The sequence below is a fragment of the Rattus norvegicus genome, chromosome X (genome assembly GCF_036323735.1).
Source record: "Rattus norvegicus strain BN/NHsdMcwi chromosome X, GRCr8, whole genome shotgun sequence".
Taxonomy (NCBI): Eukaryota; Metazoa; Chordata; class Mammalia; order Rodentia; family Muridae; genus Rattus; species Rattus norvegicus.
Genome location: NC_086039.1, coordinates 151,907,409 through 151,927,461, shown reverse-complemented (window position 1 = coordinate 151,927,461; position 20,053 = coordinate 151,907,409). Strand labels below are relative to the sequence as shown.

Sequence of the window (20,053 nt, the reverse complement as noted above, 5' to 3'; positions counted from 1 at the left end):
AATTCAAATGTATAATTAGTTACTTCTGCAACTTGTTTACATGTTGTCTTCTCTGTTCAGCATTTTACTATTTGCAGCCAAGGTGCAGTTTTAAGTCTGATCTTTTTTTTACGTTCTTTTCTTTTTTTTAAATGTTCTCTGGATTTGGGATTAAATTTGAAAAATACTCTATCACTGAGATTCATTGCCAAACTTCTTAAAATTTTGAGACAAAGTTGGCCATGCAGGTCTTGGACGTGTGATCCTCTTGAATCTGCCTTGTACGTAGCTAAGATTACTGGCCTGTGCTCTAATACACTATTTTCATCAATGTAGTCTAGGGTGACTGTTAACCATGTGCTTATTCATGGAAAGTGAAGTTCATCAATTGTGTGGTGTTTGTGGGCCTTTGATGATGGCACACAGAGATGAAAAGGTGAGTGCTAGGTTACTGGCCAAAGCATATTCCTTCAACTATTCAATTATGATGGGAATTTCCATTTATTTTTCTATTATAATAATTGCTTATTAAGTTTCATATCCATTTTTATATATTATGTTACTATACTACAACTTAATGAGAAATATTTTGTATTTTATAAAGGGTTTACTCTTGTTATAGATTTCTGTGTCCTACAAGTGGGAGAAAGATATTACATATTCTATAAACAGCTGTAGAAAGTAAGGCTCAGAACTTTGATCAGACAACTGGTAAATCAGAGACTTTCAATTTGTCTAGTGCAAACCCCATGCACTTTCTACATAATTTCATTACCCCTCCCCATAAGCAAAGGGCAATCAAGAATTTTGAGCATGTTCACACATCAATCACTTTTTAAAATCAATAGTGAAATCAAAGGTTTTCTACATAAGTTCACTTTGCATTTGTCATTCTCATTTAAAAGATTCACAAGGTTACTTAACTTTTAATGTTGCATAGCATTTTAGCTTTACGGGAATGGGCCCCAATCTCCTTTAAAGACTCCTGAGCCAGTTCATAGACTAATTACCAGCTGAGGAAGTTCTCTGTGTGCCGAGGGTCTGCTCAGTATGATGAATGTTCATCTTTGCTAGGGTGAATGGATTGCAAATGAAGTGATTAATTTAAAAAATCAATTAGTGTAGAGAGCAAGTATTTTACTTACAACACCCTCCAGTTTAGAGTAGACCCCTTCATAAAGCAGTGGTAGCATAGCAATAAAACTGAACAGGGAGGAAGCTATGCCAAGAGAAAAAAAACACAGGGTACACTGATTGTTCTTCATCCAGGAGTGGGAGGAAAGTTTCAGTGAGCCAAGAGCTTTCCTTCCTCCACCCTGCTGAGTAATGAACGCCCTTGACTTGTTCCATGATAAGATTCCAAGATGAAAACACTTACTTAACTTTGGATGCTTTCCTGCCTTATTTTCTCTCTCTCTCTCTCTCTCTCTCTCTCTCTCTCTCTCTCTCTCTCTCTCTCTCTCTCTCTCTCTCTTTCTAATTTTGGGAATCAGAGAGCAATAGATTATCAATGGAAACAGTTTTCTGTGCAGTAAAACATGCACCAAATTGGTAACCACCACTAGCCTGGAGACATTTTGGAAATAAACAGATTGTTCAAGTCAATGACATGGAGGTAATTAACTTAGGAATATTTTATTCTGTCTTTAGCTCATGTTTTCCAAGGTAATTGATAGCTGTAGTAAAATTAACTGGATTGCTCTAGTGGAACCTGTGAATTTTTTCTCAGTAGCCAACTTGGTTGATAAAGTAGAGGTGGAGGGAGAGAAGCCTTTGCCCTTCATTGCTCAGCCGGCCACAGGTCTGCATGTGCTTTATACACTGCTACTCTGATGCTTGTTGATAACCCACTGTACCTACTAGTAATGTCACTTTTCATCCCATGTTACCCTCGTTTTGGTGGTAAAGTCTGCAATCACCCTGCTCAAGGCTTCTCTTTTACAGGACTACTTTGACTTTCAAATAACTAGGAGTAACTGGCTTCTAAATTGTTTTTTTTTTTTTTGATTTTGGTATATTTTATTGTTTTATGATATATGCTCATTTATTTTTTTTTTATTAACTTGAGTATTTCTTATATACATTTCGAGTGTTATTCCCTTTCCCGGATTCCGGGCAAACATCCCCCTCCCCCCCTCCCCTTCCTTATGGGTGTTCCCCTCCCAACCCTCCCCCCATTGCCGCCCTCCCCCCATAGACTAGTTCACTGGGGGTTCAGTCTTAGCAGGACCCAGGGCTTCCCCTTCCACTGGTGCTCTTACTAGGATATTCATTGCTACCTATGGGGTCAGAGTCCAGGGTCAGTCCATGTATAGTCTTTAGGTAGTGGCTTAGTCCCTGGAAGCTCTGGTTGCTTGGCATTGTTGTACTTTTGGGGTCTCGAGCCCCTTCAAGCTCTTCCAGTTCTTTCTCTGATTCCTTCAATAGGGGACCTATTCTCAGTTCAGTGGTTTGCTGCTGGCATTCGCCTCTATATTTGCTGTATTCTGGCTGTGTCTCTCAGGAGCGATCTACATCCGGCTCCTGTCGGTCTGCACTTCTTTGCTTCATCCATCTTGTCTAATTGGGTGGCTGTATATGTATGGGCCACATGTGGGGCAGGCTCTGAATGGGTGTTCCTTCAGTCTCTGTTTTAATCTTTGCCTCTCCCTTCCCTGCCAAGGGTATTCTTTTTCCTCATTTAAAGAAGGAGTGAAGCATTCACATTTTGATCATCTGTCTTGAGTTTCGTTTGTTCTAGGGATCTAGGGTAATTCAAGCATTTGGGCTAATAGCCACTTATCAATGAGTGCATACCATGTATGTCTTTCTGTGATTGGGTTAGCTCACTCAGGATGATATTTTCCAGTTCCAACCATTTGCCTACGAATTTCATAAACTCGTTGTTTTTGATAGCTGAGTAATATTCCATTGTGTAGATGTACCACATTTTCTGTATCCATTCCTCTGTTGAAGGGCATCTGGGTTCTTTCCAGCTTCTGGCTATTATAAATAAGGCTGCGATGAACATAGTGGAGCACGTGTCTCTTTTATATGTTGAGGCATCTTTTGGGTATATGCCCAAGAGAGGTATTGCTGGATCCTCAGGCAGTTCAATGTCCAATTTTCTGAGGAACCTCCAGACTGATTTCCAGAATGGTTTTACCAGTCTGCAATCCCACCAACAATGGAGGAGTGTTCCTCTTTCTCCACATCCTCGCCAGCATTTGCTGTCACCTGAGTTTTTGATCTTAGCCAATCGCACTGGTGTGAGGTGAAATCTCAGGGTTGTTTTGATTTGCATTTCCCTTATGACTAAAGATGTTGAACATTTCTTTAGGTGTTTCTCAGCCATTCGGCATTCCTCAGCTGTGAATTCTTTGTTTAGCTCTGAACCCCATTTTTTAATAGGGTTATTTGTTTCCCTGCGGTCTAACTTCTTGAGTTCTTTGTATATTTTGGAAATAAGGCCTCTATCTGTTGTAGGATTGGTAAAGATCTTTTCCCAATCTGTTGGTTGCCGTTTTGTCCTAACCACAGTGTCCTTTGCCTTACAGAAGCTTTGCAGTTTTATGAGATCCCATTTGTCGATTCTTGATCTTAGAGCATAAGCCATTGGTGTTTTGTTCAGGAAATTTTTTCCAGTGCCCATGTGTTCCAGATGCTTCCCTAGTTTTTCTTCTATTAGTTTGAGTGTGTCTGGTTTGATGTGGAGGTCCTTGATCCACTTGGACTTAAGCTTTGTACAGGGTGATAAGGATGGATCGATCTGCATTCTTCTACATGTTGCCCTCCAGTTGAACCAGCACCATTTGCTGAAAATGCTATCTTTTTTCCATTGGATGGTTTTGGCTCCTTTGTCAAAAATCAAGTGACCATAGGTGTGTGGGTTCATTTCTGGGTCTTCAATTCTATTCCATTGGTCTATCTGTCTGTCTCTGTACCAATACCATGCAGTTTTTATCACTATTGCTCTGTAATACTGCTTGAGTTCAGGGATAGTGATTCCCCCTGAAGTCCTTTTATTGTTGAGGATAGCTTTAGCTATCCTGGGTTTTTTGTTATTCCAGATGAATTTGCAAATTGTTCTGTCTAACTCTTTGAAGAATTGGATTGGTATTTTGATGGGGATTGCATTGAATCTGTAGATTGCTTTTGGTAAAATGGCCATTTTTACCATATTAATCCTGCCAACCCATGAGCATGGGAGATCTTTCCATCTTCTGAGGTCTTCTTCAATTTCTTTCCTCAGTGTCTTGAAGTTCTTATTGTACAGATCTTTTACTTGCTTGGTTAAAGTCACACCGAGGTACTTTATATTATTTGGGTCTATTATGAAGGGTGTCGTTTCCCTAATTTCTTTCTCGGCTTGTTTCTCTTTTGTATAGAGGAAGGCAACTGATTTATTTGAGTTAATTTTATACCCAGCCACTTTGCTGAAGTTGTTTATCAGCTTTAGTAGTTCTCTGGTGGAACTTTTGGGATCACTTAAATATACTATCATGTCATCTGCAAATAGTGATATTTTGACCTCTTCTTTTCCGATCTGTATCCCTTTGATCTCCTTTTGTTGTCTGATTGCTCTGGCTAGAACTTCAAGAACTATATTGAATAAGTAGGGAGAGAGTGGGCAGCCTTGTCTAGTCCCTGATTTTAGTGGGATTGCTTCAAGTTTCTCTCCATTTAGTTTAATGTTAGCAACTGGTTTGCTGTATATGGCTTTTACTATGTTTAGGTATGGGCCTTGAATTCCTATTCTTTCCAGGACTTTTATCATGAAGGGGTGTTGAATTTTGTCAAATGCTTTCTCAGCATCTAATGAAATGATCATGTGGTTCTGTTCTTTCAGTTTGTTTATATAATGGATCACGTTGATGGTTTTCCGTATATTAAACCATCCCTGCATGCCTGGGATGAAGCCTACTTGATCATGGTGGATGATTGTTTTGATGTGCTCTTGAATTCGGTTTGCCAGAATTTTATTGAGTATTTTTGCGTCGATATTCATAAGGGAAATTGGTCTGAAGTTCTCTTTCTTTGTTGTGTCTTTGTGTGGTTTAGGTATAAGAGTAATTGTGGCTTCGTAGAAGGAATTCGGTAGGGCTCCATCTGTTTCAATTTTGTGGAATAGTTTGGATAATATTGGTATGAGGTCTTCTCTGAAGGTTTGATAGAATTCTGCACTAAACCCGTCTGGACCTGGGCTCTTTTTGGTTGGGAGACCTTTAATGACTGCTTCTATTTCCTTAGGAGTTATGGGGTTGTTTAACTGGTTTATCTGTTCCTGATTTAACTTCGATACCTGGTATCTGTCTAGGAAATTGTCCATTTCCTGAAGATTTTCAAATTTTGTTGAATATAGGTTTTTATAGTAAGATCTGATGATTTCTTGAATTTCCTCTGAATCTGTAGTTATGTCTCCCTTTTCATTTCTGATTTTGTTAATTTGGACGCACTCTCTGTGTCCTCTCGTTAGTCTGGCTAAGGGTTTATCTATCTTGTTGATTTTCTCAAAGAACCAACTTTTGGTTCTGTTGATTCTTTCTATGGTCCTTTTTGTTTCTACTTGGTTGATTTCAGCTCTGAGTTTGATTATTTCCTGCCTTCTACTCCTCCTGGGTGTATTTTCTTCTTTTTGTTCTAGAGCTTTTAGGTGTGCTGTCAAGCTGCTGACATATGCTCTTTCCTGTTTCTTTCTGCAGGCACTCAGCGCTATGAGTTTTCCTCTTAGCACAGCTTTCATTGTGTCCCATAAGTTTGAGTATGTTGTATCTTCATTTTCATTAAATTCTAAAAAGTTTTTAATTTCTTTCTTTATTTCTTCCTTGACCAGGTTATCATTGAGTAGAGCATTGTTCAATTTCCACGTATATGTGGGCATTCTTCCCTTATTGTTATTGAAGACCAGTTTTAGGCCGTGGTGGTCCGATAGCACGCATGGGATTATTTCTATCTTTCTGTACCTGTTGAGGCCCGTTTTTTGACCAATTATATGGTCAATTTTGGAGAAAGTACCATGAGGAGCTGAGAAGAAGGTATATCCTTTTGCTTTAGGATAGAATGTTCTATAAATATCCGTTAAGTCCATTTGGCTCATGACTTCTCTTAGTCTGTCTACATCACTGTTTAATTTCTGTTTCCATGATCTGTCCATTGATGAGAGTGGGGTGTTGAAATCTCCCACTATTATTGTGTGAGGTGCAATGTGTGTTTTGAGCTTTAGTAAGGTTTCTTTTACGTATGTAGGTGCCCTTGTATTTGGGGCATAGATATTTAGGATTGAGAGTTCATCTTGGTTGATTTTTCCTTTGATGAATATGAAGTGTCCTTCCTTATCTTTTTTGATGACTTTTAGTTGGAAATTGATTTTATTTGATATTAGAATGGCTACTCCAGCTTGCTTCTTCTGACCATTTGCTTGGAAAGTTGTTTTCCAGCCTTTCACTCTGAGGTAGTGTCTGTCTTTGTCTCTGAGGTGTGTTTCCTGTAGGCAGCAGAATGCAGGGTCCTCGTTGCGTATCCAGTTTGTTAATCTATGTCTTTTTATTGGGGAGTTGAGGCCATTGATATTGAGAGATATTAAGGAATAGTGATTATTGCTTCCCGTTATATTCATATTTGATGTGAGGTTATGTTTGTGTGCTTTCATTCTCTTTGTTTTGTTGCCAAGACGATTAGTTTCTTGCTTCTTCTAGGGTATAGATTGCCTCCTTATGTTGGGCTTTACCATTTATTATCCTTTGTAGTGCTGGATTTGTAGAAAGATATTGTGTAAATTTGGTTTTGTCATGGAATATCTTGGTTTCTCCATCAATGTTAATTGAGAGTTTTGCTGGATACAGTAATCTGGGCTGGCATTTGTGTTCTCTTAGGGTCTGTATAACATCAGTCCAGGGTCTTCTGGCCTTCATAGTTTCTGGCGAGATGTCTGGTGTGATTCTGATAGGTCTCCCTTTATATGTTACTTGACCTTTTTCCCTTACTGCTTTTAATATTCTTTCTTTATTTTGTGCGTTTGTTGTTTTGACAATTATGTGACGGGAGGTGTTTCTTTTCTGGTCCAATCTATTTGGAGTTCTGTAGGCTTCCTGTATGTCTATGGGTATCTCTTTTTTTAGGTTAGGGAAGTTTTCTTCTATGATTTTGTTGAAGATATTTACTGGTCCTTTGAGCTGGGAGTCTTCACTCTCTTCTATACCTATTATCCTTAGGTTTGATCTTCTCATTGAGTCCTGGATTTCCTGTATGTTTTGGACCAGTAGCTTTTTCCGCTTTACATTATCTTTGACAGTTGAGTCAATGATTTCTATGGAATCTTGTGCTCCTGAGATTCTCTCTTCCATCTCTTGTATTCTGTTGGTGAAGCTTGTATCTACAGCTCCTTGTCTCTTCTTTTGGTTTTCTATATCCAGGGTTGTTTCCATGTGTTCTTTCTTGATTGCTTCTATTTCCATTTTTAATTCCTTCAACTGTTGGATTGTGTTTTCCTGGAATTCTTTCAGGGATTTTTGCGATTCCTCTCTGTAGGCTTTTACTTGTTTATTAATGTTTTCCTGTGCTTCCCTAAGTGTGTTCAGGTCTTTCCTGAAGTCCTCCAGCATCATGATCAAATATGATTTTGAAACTAGATCTTGCTTTTCTGGTGTGTTTGGATATTCCATGTTTGTTTTGGTGGGAGAATTGGGCTCCGATGATGGCATGTAGTCTTGGTTTCTGTTGCTTGGGTTCCTGCGCTTGCCTCTCGCCATCAGATTATCTCTAGTGTTACTTTGTTCTGCTATTTCTGACAGTGGCTAGACTGTCCTATAAGCCTGTGTGTCAGGAGTGCTGTAGACCTGTTTTCCTCTCTTTCAGTCAGTTATGGGGACAGAGTGTTCTGCTTTCGGGCGTGTAGTTTTTCCTCTCTACAGGTCTTCAGCTGTTCCTGTGGGCCTGTGTCTTGAGTTCACCAGGCAGCTTTCTTGCAGCAGAAAATTTGGTCTTACCTGTGGTCCCGAGGCTCAGGTTTGCTCGTGGGGTGCTGTCCAGGGGCTCTCTGCAGCGGCAGCAACCAGGAAGACCTGTGCCGCCCCTTCCGGGAGCTTCAGTGCACCAGGGTTCCAGATGGTCTTTGGCTTTTTCCTCTGGCGTCCGAGATGTGTGTGCAGGGAGCAGTCTCTTCTGGTTTCCCAGGCCTGTCTGCCTCTCTGAAGGTTTAGCTCTCCCTCCCACGGGATTTGGGTGCAGAGAACTGTTTATCCGGTCTGTTTCCTTCAGGGTCCGGCGGTGTCTCTGGCAGGGGTCCTGCCGCTCCTGGGCCCTCCCCCACGGGAGCCCAGAGGCCTTATACAGTTTCCTCTTGGGCCAGGGATGTGGGCAGGGGTGAGCAGTGTTGGTGGTCTCTTCCGCTCTGCAGCCTCAGGAGTGCCCACCTGACCAGGCGGTTGGGTCTCTCTCTCACCGGGTCTGGGAGCAGAGAGCTGCTGCGGGCCGGGATCCGCGGGTGTGGGACTTCCGGTAAACACAGAAAGTGCCCGGTTCTAGAGAAATTCTGCTTCCGTGTGTCCCAAGCTCACCAGGCAGCTTTCTTGCAGCAGAAAATTTGGTCTTACCTGTGGTCCCGAGGCTCAAGTTCGCTCGTGGGGTGCTGCCCAGGGGCTCTCTGCAGCGGCAGCCTAAATTGTTTTTATATTCTGTTTTCTGAACCCGCAAGCAGATAAACTGACCAAAAATAAAAGTGCATGGGAAGTCAGCTTTATTGAAACTGAATACTGAGTTCGTCTACTAGATCTGACTTACAAAGTACCAGAGACACAGTGGTGGCTTAAATAATAGAAATGTCACTGTTTTAGACTGTAAGTTTAAAACAATAGATTCCAGCAGAGCTAATCCATTCCTGAGAACCTTAAGAGCAGGAGTCACTTCAAATTTCCATGTTATTTTCCACCTATATTTTTACACTCATTCTCTCTGAATGCTCCCTCTTTATTTTCAAATCCAGTTTTTAAATAAGGATATCAATAATATAGTATTGTGGTCACCCTGATAATTTTATTTAATTTGATCAGTTACATAGTGTCAAATAATGTCTTTAGCCCCGCTCCCCAAATATGTCCATATTCTGAGATGCCAATGCTTTAGAAAGAATTTGGGGCAGATGATTAAATTCAAACCAAGCCCACTACAACATGTAGTAGAAAAAGTGTTTTCCCAGGACCATCTTATTTAAATCTAGTAACAAGCTTATAAATAGTAACTCCACATCCTTATTTTCAATTAATGAAACTATAACTCATTGTGGACTACTCACCCCAAAACACTGCCACCAGGTAGTTATCTGGATGAAAACCTCCTATCACTACGCTCCTGCCACTCATAGAGGTAGAAGTATTATAATTCTATAGTTTGGTGAAGAATTGAAATTCTTAAGTCTTAAATTTATATGAGATTTTATTGAATTGCAGAAACAAGACAGAGTTATACATTAACTCAAAATGGGTACTAATGTTTTAAGGGGACCACAGCAGAGTTTGAATAGAGAAATAGAAGAGGGTAGTTAAAAGGATGGATTCCAGGTTGGAGAGATGGCTCAATAATTCAAGGCATTTGCTGTATAATGATGAAGACCAGAGTTAAGATTTTAGATCTTATAAAACAAGCTGTCTTTTTCTGACCTGGGTGCAAATCCACCTGCTCATGCAAACACACAGTCAACAACCAAAATTATTTAAGAAAATAAAAAAGAAGGATGAGCCTACTGTAAGTGAACATGACATAGAAGAAAGTTGTGCAAATTTCCCCAGTCTTTTTATTGGAAAATTGCTGCCCGGGCCTACTCTGCCATTTTTGCTATCATCCAACTATCCTACTTGGAATTTCTAAAATGAAATAAGTACTTGGGGACATGAAGCTACAGTTTATGTACTGTACATTCAATGTGACAGTGACAGGACCACACTCAACTCTTCAATGCTGTGGTCTCAATATAGTTTCTGAAGATGTGGTCACAGGTGGAACTTATTGACTTAATTGCTGTGTGAATTATAGAGTTACACATAAATTGGAAATTATTTTCCTATATGGTTTAGTCTAATCTTGCTGCTGCTATCAAGGGTCTGTAAGTATGCTGCTTATTACATGTTTCTTTTCTTTATAATACCCTCTTATTTGTCTGGAAACAAGACCCACTATGGCAGTTAGAGACATTGGTCAATTCAATAGAATGGTGCTGAATGATTACTGAGGTAGTCGTTCTTTAGCAGAAGAATCAAGAATGATTTATTTAAAATAAGAAAATCATTAGGATTTCTGTTTTACTTGAGGGAGACCATAGAGTCTGTGGCTGGATAAGAGATGATGTGCCATGTGTTTCTACATTTTCAGATGCTCACTGGCTCAGGGACTGCTGCTTTCCTTCTGCTTCCTTCTTTGTCTACCATGTTTTGTAAACAAGATGAGTGTATATACACCAGAATAGTAAGCATCTCCATGATGACCTTTCCAGAATTCTGCCTTTGGATTATTTCTGGATTTCCTTTTCCTTGCTAGAGAGGCAGAGCATGTGGACACATTTCAGTGGTGTCTGAAAATCATGTTTGCACAGTGTTTCATAAAACCATGTGCTGATCCCAGAGGGGAAAGACAGAGTAATTAAAATCATTCCCTGAAAGACATAACCGACCATGGATATGCTTCTAACTAATAAGACTCACAATTCTTCCAGGATATGAATTTTTCTTTAAAGAGACAGGGTTTTTTTTACAACATTTTTAAATAACAAAAGAAAGAATTACCATTTGAATAAATCTTTATAGTTTTCAAAGTGTTTTCCATCTGTTATTTCATGTAATGCTTTAAATAGCTTTGCAAGGTAGGGAAAGCAAATGTTGTCATTACTGGATTGCCTTGGGAATGCAACATGTTAGAACTTAAGCACCACTGGGTGGCAAGACATTGAGGAAAGCAGTATGAATTGTCAAAAATAGTCTGGGAGCTAGTATAAATTCAGTTATAAATTTACACAGAGCTCACGGCTAAGCGAAAATCATGTCAGTGTTTAAGGATCACACTGATGTTCCCTGTAAAAGCCCCATGAGGTGTGGTTGGTTGGTAAGTGTTTGACTGAATCTTATAGGAGTTAATAAGGTACTGAGTTACCTTGATAGAGAAAAGACTGACATTTGGTCATGAAAATCCTCGCACATATATGCGTACATCCCTTCCCAAGCACACAGATAGGGAAGGGACATAATCCAGTCTCCTTAGTAGACAGGGATGAGGTTGTCAAAAAACACAGGTTGTGCCAAGATTAGGCTAGAGATTGATGTAGGTTAAAAAAATGAAGCAGAAGGAACAGCTATTATCTTTCCCTTTTATACCAATAAACACATGAACAATTTTAAGTTGAATCAAGAGAAAACTGTAGGCTATTTCCAAATAGTAGTCTTTTACAGGTTCTGAAGTCTTTTACCCAGTAGAAACAGGAAGTGTTCCAGCATTAGAATACTGAACTCTGTGGTGAAGTTGGATAATAGATGTGGAAAAATTAAATTACACAAAACATGGAGGATGGACTTCTAGTGAACACTGGGAAGTTTTTGTACGTACCTGACTTTTGTTCTCAAAGTCTTTAATATAATAACTAAACTTAGGTTTCTGATTCAGATTTCACAGAAACTTTCTCTAGCTTAAAACACTGTTCTTAAGTCTGATTTACAGAGCCAGAGTTCTTGTGGTCTATGTGGACTTTTGCATTGCGTATACTATGTCATTGTTATAGAGTTGTCACATACAGAAATTATATGTACAACATAGAGAATAGATTCAGTGCATAATTCTCATAAACTTTTAATCCTTATAAGGCAAATATGCCTATTAGATAATTTCTTAGAATGTACCAGTGTACAGTTGTGGATGCAATTATAATGAGTAGATGTGAGTCGTGAATATTCTATATTGAATTGCTCTGCATATATTATTGGATATAATTATGTGTGAAACTGACAGTCAATGATTCTATGAGCTCAAGGACATGATAGAGTCTAAAGAAAATAATATCTTGAGGTAATTTTAATTGTCTGTGTTCTCAAACTTTGTGTTTTACATAACTGTTTCTATCAATAGAATAAAAGCTTATTAAAGGTAGGGTATGCATGTTATTTCTTTCTATGATACTATGGCAACAGAAAAAATAATTCTGAAGATATTGGAAGATTAATAAATTTGTTTGCTTAGATTTACAGTAAATGAGAGAAACAGAAAATGGTGCTATCATTCTTTTAATAGACAGTTGTATTCTAATCTGAAAAGGCACTGGTATTCAAACTTAGGCCTCCAAAACGAGAGGCTACAAATAAATATGTGGTAAAATAAAAAAAATGACTGAATTAAATTGTTAATAGTAGAGTGCTAAGAATTGACAACTCACACGATTCCAAGGGGCTATTAATTGATTGAGATCCTTTTTCCTTGTTTTCAAACAAAGCCATTTAGCTGATCCTTTCTTTGGATCTATCCTATACATCAATTTGATTGCCCAAAGGGAAACACTGCACACTGGCTTCAATGGAGAGGTTGGCAAAACAGACATCTCTGGGTATTTTACTGTAGTAAATACACACGCACACACACACACACACACAGTGTGTGTGTGTTTAGTGTGTTTGTCATTACACATCATGGTCAGTTCTCTTAGGATAAATTGGTGGCACCTGAACGTTTAAAATCTGTTGTCAAAATCGTCTATGGAAAGAAAATGATACACGATATGCTCTCTCTGAGGCAGGAGAGATGTTTCAGTGGGTAAAGGGAAGATTTTAGTTGTGCAGTATCTACATAAAAGCTGTGACCTCAACAGATGCAGCAGGATGCAGAGATAGACAGATCCTGGAGAGTTGCTGCTCAGCCAGTCTTGCCAAAACTGTAAGCTTCATGTTCAATGGCAGACCCTGTCTCAAAACATAAGGTGGAGAGAGAGATGAAGACAACTTTGAAATTTGACTTCAACAGTACAGAAACATGCACACAATAGGATAAGAGCAAGCTCATTCTACTGCTCCCATAAAGACTATGATTTATTATCATTTCTTATTTATTTTACTATTTTGAAATTTTCTGTTGCACTTTTACTTTGGTATGTTACATATTTGATAATTTTGACTCTTTGTGGGAATTGCTTCTTTCCTGGTTGGCTTGTAAACATTTTTTTCCATTTTACAGCTTCCCTTCTCGCTTTTTAAATTAGAAATATTTCATTACTTAAATTTCAAATATTATTCCCATTCCTGGTTTCCTGTCCATAAGCCCACCCATCCCCTCCCCCTCCCCCATATGGGTAGTCCCGTCTATCCCCCTTACTGCACCCACTCCCATATTCCCCTGCACTGGGGGGGCAATCTAGGCAGGACCAAGGGCTTCCCTTTCCACTGGTGCTCCAACAAGGCCATTCTCTGCTACATATGCAGTTGGAGCCCTGGGTCAGTCCATTGAAAGTACCAAAAGTATAGTCTTTTGGTAGTGGTTTAGTCCCTGGAAGTTCTGGATGGTTGGCATTGTTGTCCTTATGGGGTTGCAAACCACTTCAGCTGTTTCAATTCTTCCTCTAATTCCCCCCAAGGGGGGGGGGCTATTCTCAGTTCAGTGGTTTGCTGATAGCATTGACATCTGCATTGGACATGCTCTGGATGTGTCTCTCAGGAGAGATCTATATCCGGTCCCTTTCAGCATGCATTTTTTAGCTTTATCAATCTTGTCTAGTCTTGGTGGACATGTGGGGCAGGCTCTGAATGGCCATTCCTTCAGTCTCTGCTCTAAACTTTGCTTCCATATCCCCTCCTATGGATATTTTCCCTCTTTTAAGAAGGAATGAGAGCATCCGCATTTTAGTCATCCTTCTTCTTGAGCTTCCAGTGGTCTGTGAACTGCATCTTGGGGATTTCCAGCTTTTGGGCTAATATCCACTTATCAATGAGTGCATACCAAGTGTGTTTTTCTGTGATTGGGTTATCTCACTCAGGATGATATTATCTAGTTCATTTCATTTGCCTATGAATTTCATGAAGTCATTGTTTTTGATAGCTGAGTAGTACTCCATTGTGTAGATGTACCATATTTTTTGAATCCATTCCTCTGTTGGAGGGTATCTGGGTTCTTTCCAGCTTCTGGCTATTATAAATAAGGCTGCTATGAATGTAGTAGAGCATGTGTCTTTGTTATATATTGGGGCATCTTTTGGGTATATGCCTAGGAGTGGTATCTGGGTCCTCAGGTAGTTCAATATCCAATTTTCTGAGAAACCTCCAGACTGATTTCCAGAATGGTTGTACCAGTCTGCAATCCCACCAACAATGGAGAAGTGTTTTTTTCTACACATCCTCGCCAGCATCTGCTGTCACCTGAGTTTTTGATCTTAGCCATTTTGACTGTTATGAGGTGGAATCTCAGGGTTGTTTTGATTTGTATTTCCCTGATGACTAAGGATGTTGAACATTTCTTTAGGTGGTTTTTGGCCATTTGATAATCCACAGCTGAGAATGTTTTGTTTAGTTCTGAACCCCATTTTTTAATAGGGTTATTTGGTTCCCTGCGGTCTAACTTCTTGAGTTCTTTGTATATTTTGGATATAAGGCCTCTATCTGTTGTAGGATTGGTAAAGATCTTTTCCCAATCTGTTGGTTGCCGTTTTGTACTAATGATGGTATCCTTTGCCTTAAAGAAGCTTTGTGGTTTCATGAGATCCCATTTGTCGATTCTTGATCTTAGAGCATAAGCCATTGGTGTTTTGTTCAGGAAATTTTTTCCAGTGCCCATGTGTTCCAGATGCTTCCCTAGTTTTTCTTCTATTAGTTTGAGTGTGTCTGGTTTGATGTGGAGGTCCTTGATCCACTTGGACTTAAGCTTTGTACAGGGTGATAAGCATGGATCGATCTGCATTCTTCTACATGTTGCCCTCCAGTTGAACCAGCACCATTTGCTGAAAATGCTATCTTTTTTCCATTGGATGGTTTTGGCTCCTTTGTCAAAAATCAAGTGACCATAGGTGTGTGGGTTCATTTCTGGGTCTTCTGGCTTTTAATGTTCATGTTACATAGTGTGGTAGCTTTATATTTTAAGAAAGTCATATGTAATAATCCCCCTTTTAAAGCTTTCTAGTTTTATTTCTTCCTAGAAGTGTCTGCTTCCCTCAAATAGCATGTAAAATGCATTTATTGTCTTCCATTTTGGTGGTATTATGTGGCTTAAAGAGATTAGAATCTCACACTTGCTTTATGATTGTGGGAGTCTTTATGTAAAAGCATTTTGTTGTGCTTAATCAAGTAACAGTTTCCTTTATTATCCTTCTTTGATAAGCACAGTTGCTAAGTAGAAAATTTGAAAGTGTTTTAAATAAAAATGAGTACACCATTCTATTCTAGTTCAGGATAACCCCTCAGGGAGTTTATTTTTTTTAACACTTTTATTATTTTTAACCTTCCATTTCATCCAAATGATAGTGTTGAACTTTTGCTGAATTTCTCTGACTTTTTATTAGTTTCTTTTTCCCAGATATGGATTTTCTATGCAGAAAATCTTCTTTTCCTTCTGCTTTTCCTTTCACGCTACAGATGTGTCTCTTTACATGGCTACTTGAAGGTTAGGTGTTTTTCTTAACATAAGATATGCAAAATATATTAATTACGCAGCTTGAGAAGAAACAATTCCCTTTTGCTTTCTAAGTTTGATAAATTTTTTGTCAGTTTTATTGTTGACAAAGCAATGCAATAATATTTGTGTCATCTTTGGGTAAGAATGGTCAGGATAACATTGGGTAGGGAAATATAGAGTCAAAAGATCTTCCAAATCACTGTGATAGATCATGATTAGTGGGAATAACAGGAGATATGTTCTTATCTTCTGAATTGAAGCTTATAGAAGAAGCAAGGGCCTAGAATAGAAAATCTGTTTACGGCAAAAATAAGACACATGAGTTCCTATAGACACAGGATAGGGGTATAAGTGAATATGTTTGCCTTTTGTTGACACCAGGAAAACAAATGCTTTGGTTAGCAGGGTTAAACAAATTTTGCATGGGAAAATATAGATCCAGTGTTGTCAAATTGTCCCTGATTTTTAAAGGTAAGCTATAAAACTGCATTTTATTTGGTGTACTCAGAAGGTTACATGTTGACAACTAATTTATATGTAAAAGTAAGCAAATAAACCAGGGTAAAAGTGTGCAGTCACAGAAAATACATTTTGAAACCATGACTTGGTAATTTTTCCCTAGGCTAGAATGGCTTCATTACATTCTCCTATAATTATAAGAAGATTGTAGACAATGCAGTTTCTTACTTCCTTTAAGCAACGGAAGACCAGAGCCTCTTTTAATTTCTTGGAAGTACAGCAAAGACAAGTGTCTTCATCTGTAGGGAACAGGACAGAAAAGATAAGAAGGGAATGATAGAGAGGGACAAACAAGGAGATGAAGAAGAGATAGAGATCGAGATGGAGTTAGATGGGGGAAAGGAGAGAGGGGGAGATAGATGATAGATGGATATAGATGAACAGACAGTATGATGTATTTGATCTGGGAGAGAGATTTAAGAATGAGATGGCAGTAAAAAAATGCCAACAACAACAACAACAACAAGAGTAAATGGTGTGCAAACAAATACATTCTTTTGTTCTTTTAAGGAATGAGACTAAGCCAATTTAAAGGCCTGTGAAGCACAAGCTCAACAGCACTCCTGCTTATTTTAGTGTAGCTTAGTGGTTGTGTGGTGGCCCTGTGTATAATAGGGCAGTTGTAGATGTAAATGAGACTAAAATGCTTCTCCTATACTATCCTTCCACCTAAAATTTAAGAAATCCCTTGAAAGAATGACTATTTTATATTTTGATGGGATTCTTATTAGATTAATAGTTGCTGATGCTAATAGAAAATATGTATGAATTAAATGTGTTTTGTGATTCTTAGATCATCCCATATCAAAGGGTTTTTTGAGCATAGCCCTAACACTGGTCTGTATTTCAGAGATCAGTTCAGAAACTGTTTTCTTTTGTGAACTTGCTTTAATGTCCCTCAATATCCAAATCATGTTTACTCTCTAAACTTTATAGCACCTGTTTCTTTCATATTCCAAATTGCAATATAGGTTTTAGAATCATATTTTATATTTATAATTAATGTAATTAAGTTGTTCATCTTTCCTTGTTTGTGGGGAGACTAATCTGAAGGAAAGATGGAGTAATATTTGATAATGTAAGCACATATAACTTTCTGAATAGAAAGCCTTAGTCATGGGGGTTTTCCTGGAGCATTCTGACGTTGTATCTTTGATTCACCATCATAGATGATAAAGGTCCTGTTCCAAAATATAGCACAATGTTCTACAGCAGTGCTTTAACTACTGTGTATTAGAGCAACTTAAACTCTCATGGCTAGGCTAGCAAGAGTTGAGATGCTAAGAGTAGAACCCAGACATTTGTAGGCTTGACAACTCCATAAGTGGTTGCATATGCAGTTAAATTTGAAATTCAGTGTTCTTCATACTGTTAAATTTGAGCCCATGCTAGCAAAATGTTTCAGAAAACATTCTTCATTTTCTGTAGCTTCTGTGCACTTACCTGATCCATTTATTTGCTTTTAAGACTCTTTGGAGTCCAAAATAACAACAAGCCCTATTTCTTTCTAAAAAAAAAATCGAGATAATAGTGGCTTTTTCTCTTCTTGTTTTACAGGGTTGTTGCAAGGATTTAATGAGGTGATATAGGGAAAAGTGCTTTGTGAACTCTCAAGAGCTATAAAAATGCTTGCCTTTCCACTTACCAGACCCATATTTTCTTTCTGCACATATTTTATTTATTTCTTGTGAATGAATTGGCTTCCAAAGAGTGTGAAATTTATTTCTAGGATTACTTAAAAGCATTCTGCATTTTAAATTAACTTTGTTATGATCCTTTTCTTATTGTAGACCTAGAGCTGTTTCTTTTATTTTTCTCTCTTGACAGCTTTACATTGATCCAAATATAGCCTACTTCAAAACTCTGTGAATTATGAGCAATATCTCTTATAAGTACTGGAGCCATTCATGTAAGCTCCAAAGAACTAGTGCATTTTTCAAAAAAAGTGCAGCATATTTTTTTTTGCAAATAGAGTCTGTATTATACTTTTTTGACTGTTAGTTTTATGATTAAAATATTTAAATCATTTCTCTCTTCCCTTCCCTCCTTCCAAGATCACTCATATATCCCTCCTTGCGTCTTTTCAAATTCATGGCCTCTTTTTAAATTAATTGTTGCCACATTCAACCACAACCATTCAAAACAAAGAGTAGTAGAGCCCAATCCCAAGGCGTACAGCTATAAAACAACACCTTCACCAAAGGTTCACAGATTGTTACACAATAGAGTGAGGTGGAAAGACAGTTAAGGTGGGCAAGTTTCCTTTCAGAGTGTCACCAGCATGATTGCTTAAACATGAGCTGAACAAGGAAATAACAACAGACATGCCAAAATTGCCTGAGGAAAACCCATGAAGCCTCAACCACACACAAAGAACTACAGGCAAATTGGGAATGCTGAGAGTGGGAGAAATGGTCTTCTCCAGGGAAGAGTGCATCAATTGGTTATAGAATGTTTTTGTCTTTGAGAAATTTCTGTCACATATGATGAGATGACATATTGAATTCTACCAATTTGTATGGCAGATACTTCATAGAATAATTTGATGAGGGACATTTCTTTTGATAGAAATGCAATTCAGTGACATTTAAAATACAATGAAGAGTAATCTTGGCAAGGGAACCAAGCAATAAATTCCCCATGCTTTGTTACACTGAGCCTTCTCAAGGTAACATATCTCAAATGCAAACATATGGGTAGTATAATTTTATAATCTCCAAAAAAGCATTTTTATACTCATGCCATTATTTAATTTTTTGGCTTTCAGAAGAAACATGAGTATAGTAGAGGGCTCTGTAGTCCTCGGAGTCACATCCATAGTAAATATTTCCACTCACAACAGTAAGCCAATTTTTTTACAAGCTAAAACTGGTTAGCTTTAAATTGCCATCCGAGTGCAATGCCCTTTATTATATCAGCACAGTAGTTCCAAAAGGTACAGTATAATACTGATGCTCCTGAGAACAAGGCTTCTAGAGATAGGAGAGTAGGGATACAACACAAATTTATCCATGCTTATTTCACCAATTGGGTTAAGTTAAAGTCTCCTTGCTTTGAATAGTTTTTGCCTGTAAAAGAATATTACTACCAGATGTTCAAACATCACTGAGTGGTTTCATAAGTGAAAAACAAGGAAGGGTTTTGGAACTGTAACATTTTTCTCTAGTAATCTATAACTGAGAAGAGATTTTTGAGACACAAAGTGCTTATGTATATGAGGCAAGGCTGATAAACAATGCTATAATTAATTAAAGATACAGTATATCCATAGGTTGAGCATCACTGTTATAAAAGTGTAGGAGGATTGTAAGAACCAGAGGATCAAAGGTTTTCTTTAAGGGTGGTTGATCTCACATCCGCGAATATAAATGCAGCACAAACTGAGCTTGATGCATTGTTGAAAACTAAGAATTAAGGTGATACAAATTCGTGATCGAGGTGGAGATGGCTCTGGTAGGAATTAGAGGAGTTTGGAGGTGAATGCTATCAAATCATTGCATAAAATTCTCAAGAAATAATATTAAAAAAGGAAAATTGAGAACCATCTAAAAGTAGTTTTACAATACTAAAATTTGGACCACAAAACACTCTAACTAGCCAATTTAACCATAAAGAACACAACTAAAGTCATCACACTTTTTGAAATTTAATGATGTTGTGAAGCACTAATAATTGAAACAGCATAAAAATGGATATACCAATCCATAGAGTATTAAATGGGAAATAGGGTTATGCATTTACAGTCAGGTTATTTAAACATTTTTTATGTTTGAGTTATAATGGAAAAAGATTGTCTCTTCCTCTGGAAGAGGTTAATCTTGTGGCATGGCATAGATATATTAGCTCTGGTGAATAGCTGTTGTTACAAAGCATGTTTGCTTTTCTCCTTTGTATTCACTTTCACTGTGAGACCATTCATCATGGTATGGTGTAACCAAAACCTCGGAGCTATAAG

At 38.1% G+C, this 20,053-nt stretch overlaps 1 long non-coding RNA gene across 2 annotated transcripts in view; it reads left to right on the top strand.

The window, feature by feature from the left end:
- Nucleotides 1-20,053, top strand: part of LOC103694526 (uncharacterized) — a 110,267-nt gene that overhangs the window by 15,304 nt on the left and 74,910 nt on the right. The gene's annotated exons all lie outside the window — the stretch shown is intronic.